At 41.1% G+C, this 6,000-nt stretch overlaps 1 protein-coding gene across 2 annotated transcripts in view; it reads left to right on the forward strand.

Moving 5' to 3' along the window:
• Window positions 1–6,000, forward strand: part of ALG14 (ALG14, UDP-N-acetylglucosaminyltransferase subunit) — a 105,383-nt gene that overhangs the window by 98,239 nt on the left and 1,144 nt on the right. The gene's annotated exons all lie outside the window — the stretch shown is intronic.

A 6,000-nucleotide genomic window follows, 5' to 3' on the forward strand; every position in this document is an offset into this window, starting at 1 on the left:
TTTGTTCCTCCCATCTAGTTAGGATTCTTGATAGCAAACTATAGACGTCTACTCTGGCTGATTGAAACAGAAAAAGGATTTAGTGAAGGCTATTGAGACCTCTTGGAATTACCAGGAATGTCAATTAAGCAGGCTTAGAAAATATGCAGGGACAAAGTGGGAGCTGAGCAGCCAGAACCATGACTGAAATTCTATGGCCAGAGAGCTGGTTTCAGGAGATGCTGCTGCTACTATTGCTGGACAGTGGGCACTGCAGCTGGCACCAGTGGCACTGGATGCTGAACCCCTGCCAGTAGCACCTTTGCTACCAGGACAGAGTCTCCTCCAGCCCTGCCCCTCTGTACCAGTAGCTCCTGGTCAGATCTAGGCAGAAATAGCTGGGCAAGTCACTGGCCCATCTGTTAGCTGTAAGGAGGCCTAGAAAGGAGTATCTCACTTCTGCTGTGAGAAAGGGGCTCTGCCTGCAACCACAGCTCATACACTGGGAAATTGCTTAAACAAATTCTAGACAGGAACAAAACAAACAAACAAAAAAACCACATGGTCCATTCCTGATCCATAATAATTGTTGTATTAAACTTTCTACAACTTCCTTAAATCCTGAAAGCTGCTTCTTCTAACCTCTCACTCAGCAAGAACTCTGGAATATAGTTTAATGCAAAACTAAAACTCTAGGGATCACAGATTTATACACAAAGATGTTCATAACCGTATAACTTAGAATATGAAAAAAGGAGTCAACCTAAATTTCCAACAATAACCATTTCCATTAACAAGAGAATGGTTAAATGAGTTATGAGATATCCATAGGATTAAATATATGCAGTCATTAAAAACCATGGGTTTTTAAAAAGTATTTTAAAAATGAATATAACTAAAAGTAACTTTACTAATATTATGTATAAGCTCTCACAATTGCAAATGTGCATATGTGAACATATTTTATATTAGAATATAAATATATACAAACACAGAAGTTAGAAGAGAATACACCAAAATGTCAAGATTGGTGAGATTAAAAGGATTGTGTTCCTTTTTGTGTTTATCTGTATTTTTCACACTAAGATGAAAAATTAATATTTAAAAGAGGGCAAACTTTCCTTGCCACTATTTTTATCTTTTATCGTATTCTCAGAAAGTACAACTTTTCCCAAATCAACCTCATGAACCAGATACTCTGAATACTTACTCTTCTCCTGGTATTGAAAGAACTCACCCTTTTCTATATGATCATTTCCTCCTTCACTATCAGTTTGTTCTCACTGATCTTTATGTTCACATGTAGATCATTCATTCCATTCTGTAAACCCTTTCCCCAGCCCTGCTTGGCCCATCCAGCTGACACCTGAGCTCCCCTCTCCCACAGCATGCTTACTTTTCCCCTGCCCTGTATTTTGGTCCAATGACTCACTGAAATAGCCATCTCTGAGGTTTCTATTACTCTTGACCAGATCTGAAGATCTTTTCTCTGTCTCTATCTTCGTAGCTCTGCTACCTGAAAGAAATGGTACTGATCATTTCATCATCTTTGATACACTTTTGGGGATAGGCAAGGGACCTTGTGGTTTTCTTCTTATTTGTGTAACCATTCTTAAAGCGTTTTCCTGACTTTGCTTCCTGTTCAGCTTTACAACCAAGCTTCTTCTCTTTGTCTATTGACTATTCCTACATGTCAGTGTTTTCTCCCTTCCTCATTTTCCCATTTACCTGTCTACATAATGGAGCCAATACCCTATAAACAGAAGCATTGATTTTGACAGAACCCTTGACCTCCGTATAGGCTACCTACCCAAGCCAGCCCAGCTTTGACCGTGGGCTCCAGTTCTCTACCTTCATCCATGGCCCCAGGAGCTCAATAAAGCTTTCCCTGCAGCTGTGTTCCTACAAGTTCATGACCTCCCTCCAGCCTTCGCCTCAGGCAGCAAGAGGCTATCAGAAGGTCTGGGTTTGGGCCAGTGCCTTAGAGTTGGACTCTGCTTCTCTGTCCAGTCTCTTAAAATTGAAGCCTTAATTGGACTCTTCAACTGCCTTTCAGTCTCACCTTCACATGCTCTCTCGGGTCACCCTCAACTCCATGATCTCTGACCTACAAACCAACCCAGGATGCCAAAGTTCTTAGCCCATATTTGGTGGGGGTGTTTTACTGGGTCAGGAGTTAAATTCGGACTATTCAAGTTAAGTATGTCTTTTCTATTTATTTATTTATTTTTCTGATCCATGAGTTTCCTGAAAATGTGTGTTTTCATACATGCAGAATGTTATGTTTCAGCCAATGGGACTTGACCTGTGGTGACCCAAATCTACAGAACAACAATCCTGTTGAAACTGCTCTTGATCCTTGATCTGGCTCATCTACGCTCATGACCTTGTATTTATAGTTGTCCTGTCCTCTTTCCGTTTTCTAGACCCATAGCGTATTATTTTTAGTATATCTCTTAGACTTCCTGCTCTTAGAGAAGTTTGTTTATTGATTTGTTAATCATCCAGCAGACACGTATTGAACCCCTACTGGTTGGTGCTGCAGATGGTCAGAGGCCAGTCAGGGAGTTGGACAAAACAAAGGGCTGTGTCAGGTAGTATGCTTCTTATTGCCAGTGACAGAAATCTTGATTCAAATTATTTAAGCAGAAATAGAATGTATTCCCTCACCTACCTGGCAAGTCTACGGTCAGATCTGGTTTCCTTCAGGCACAACTGGATTCATGGATCATAATGCTGCCTGTCGGACCTGGCCTGTCTTCATCTCTCGGCTCTACTCTGCTTTGTGATGCCTTCATTCTCAAGCTCTCTACATGGTGGCAAAATGGATGTCAGTAGCACCAAGGCCACATCCTCCTCAGTTCCAGAACAGCAGAAAACGTGCGGCTTTCTCAGCCCCAGCAAGTGTTCTGCTAAGTCTTGTGGTTTCTAATTGGACTGTGCTCTTCCCTGAACCAGTGACTTTTACCAGGGGAATTCGATGCTCTGATTGTTCAGACTGGAGTCATACATCCTCTCCTTATCTCTGGGTGTGGAGTCAGGTCTACACAAGCACTTAAATTGAGAGCGAGGGATACAGTGGTTCGTTCCCCTGAGGAAAAGGTGATGGATGTGGAATGGTTAAAAAAAAACAAAAAAAAATGACAGGTACAGTGACTCAGGCCTGTAATCCCAGCACTTTGGGAGGCCAAGGCAGGAGGATCACGAGGTCAAGAGATCAAGACCATCCTGGCCAACATGGTGAAACCCTGTCTCTACTAAAAACACAAAATTAGCTGGGTGTGGTGGCGTGTGCCTGAAATCCCAGCTACTTAGGAGGCTGAGGCAGGAGAATCGCTTGAACCAGGGAGTCAGAGGTTGCAGTGAGCAAGATTGCGCCACTGCACTACAGCCTGGCGACAGAGCAGGACTCTGTCTCAAAAACAGAAAAAAAAAAAGCTGTCAGTCAACCACATAAGTATATGGTTAGAATTACACATGGTCAAGTTTGGCAAAGGGACCATTTGAATCAATACAGGGTAAGCAAAGACCCACTCCTTCTATACTCCCTTGCTTCTTCCTTTCTTTCTTCCTTTCAGCAAAAATGTAGTGAATGGCTACTTTGTTCTAGGTGCAGAGTATACGCTGTCCTAGAAGTGGACTCTGCCCATAAGGAGCTTACAGAGTAGTGAGGAAGAGAGATGGCCAGGGTGATGGTGTGAGACACATTCACTGATAATTTATATTTTGAGAAATGGAAGTCTGAAGAGTACTTCTGTGTTTTTTTGAATTAAAAACACAACTTCAATCATTATATCATTTAACATCTTAGACTATCTCAGTGAGTTCTGCTTTGTTCGATGCTTGGAATAAGGCTGTCTGGTATGCTTCTTTGAATAATGAAGACTCCATAATCCACTTTTATTTTTCTGCCTAGGCTGCCTCAGAAAGAGGTAAAACCTTTGTGTAATTAAAAGTAGCTTTCCTTTGAGATTAGTTTGCTTTTTTTTTTTCAGTCCTTGATTTATGGGTTTGTGGTTTTACTGTACCAGGGACTTTTGTAGTAAGGTGCTTCCAAATATACAGATGCAAGAGAGATAAACAAAATACCTTTAATTTATACTTTTACCTTAACAGTCTCTTCTTCTGAGCTGTGGCAGGTTGTTAATGCATCTCCCACCAATGCCAGTCATTTCTCTTCCCATATACAGATATCTCTATCTGTGTATACATAGTTTGTATATAGAGAGTTGACTAGAAGTTGAAATGAACACATGTGGAGTTGTACCTTTTTTAAAAGAGGAACAAATGTGAAATTATTTCCGTGACGTTCAAGATCCAGCAATCTTTACATTATTTTTTAGCTGTAGTTTTTGTTTTGTTCTGTATTATTGAAACAAAGACTAAGAAAAGCAGCACAAATAATCCGAGGATTAGGGAGTACATTAATATAGTGGCTGTCAACTGGAGACATTTAGCAGTGATGGGAGTCATTCTTGGTTGTCTTGATTATTGGAATCTTGTGGGTAGAGGCCAGGGATGCTGCGAAGCTTGCCAAGTCAGATGCACAAGACAGGCCCCCATAACTAAAATATCCAGTCCAAAATATTAATAGTGCCTGGCATTAATTGGATTTTTGGAATTCTGAACATTGAAAAGATTCAGAGCAAGTTTGTAATTTAGGTTTAAGACAAAGATAGAGGAAAATTACAGAGTTATAGAACCCTGGAGCTGAGAGGAAAAGACATTTAGTCCAGTCTACCCATTTTCTAGTAAGGTAACTGAGTCACATAAGAAAAAAGTGACCGAAGCAACATAACTCCTTCACCTCCTAAACATGTGATCAAGCAACTTGCCCAACTTCTGCGTACCTCCCTTTTCTCCTCTGCAAAAAGGGATGATACAACTTGCTTATGCTCACTTTGGCAGCACATATACTAAAATTGGAACGATACAGAGTTATTAAAAAAAAAAAGAACTTGTCTCAAATTATGATTGCTGTGACAACTACTTAAAACGTAATACACGTAAAACGTTTACTACAGTACTTGGCCGTAGTGTGTTGTTAATAAATAGCAGTGTTGAGGGGCGAGGTAGTGATTGTTATTTATGCTGTTGCCCAGAGTCACAGAGCCAGTTTGCAATTTGTTTCACCCTGTTCTTCTGACTCTCAGTTCCATTTTCTATTACATTGCCTTGAGGGACTATGAAGAAAGGTTATAAGGGCAACTTAATGGAGATTAAAGACCAGTCTGGACAGCAGCTTAGTAGCTGGTAATTCAAGGGAAAGTGAACACAAATTCTCCATAAAAGACAGAAAGGGGGTTTGTAGATGGTAGGTAGAGAGCTTCGAGGAAGACATAAGGAAGATTGGTCTCATCTAAAACAGACTCTTTTCCCAAAGCTCTGTGGATGGTGTTCCAGGTGGTCACGCCTCCTGGTGGAGCCTAGACCAGGTGACCTTTTTCAAACCCTCCAGCCTTGACTATGTTCACATGGAGGCAAGATGGCCCTCTTTCTGTCGGGGAGAGTCCTTGAAATGCTGGGGTGGTATAAACAATATAGACAGTACATATGGGAACCTTTCCAACTCTGAGATTCTCTGGTGCTAAGTTTTGTGGACCTTAGGCTGGTAAGATCATGTGACATAGAGCATGCCCAGTAGATATGCATAGACAATCACAAACCTCTTGTTTTATGGTTTGTGGAATAAAATGCTTTATTAGATTTTACTAGTTCAGTCAACATGAGCATATGATTAAGATGTTGTGTAAAATGCTTTTTCCTCTGAAAACAGGAATATCTTACCAACAATTCTCTGAAATAGATTTTCTCTTATTTTCTTAAATGGCTTATAAAAATTCGGCCAGGCGCCGTGGCTCATGCCTGTAATCCCAGCACTTTGGGAGGTCGAGGTGGGCAGATCACGAGGTCAGGAGATCAAGACCATCCTAGCTAACATGGTGAAACACCATCTCTACTAAAAATACAAAAAAAAAAAATTCACCGGGCCTGGTGGTGGGCGCCTGGAGTCCCAGCTAC

The sequence above is a fragment of the Mandrillus leucophaeus genome, unplaced genomic scaffold, assembly GCF_000951045.1.
Source record: "Mandrillus leucophaeus isolate KB7577 unplaced genomic scaffold, Mleu.le_1.0 Scaffold397, whole genome shotgun sequence".
Classification (NCBI taxonomy): domain Eukaryota; kingdom Metazoa; phylum Chordata; class Mammalia; order Primates; family Cercopithecidae; genus Mandrillus; species Mandrillus leucophaeus.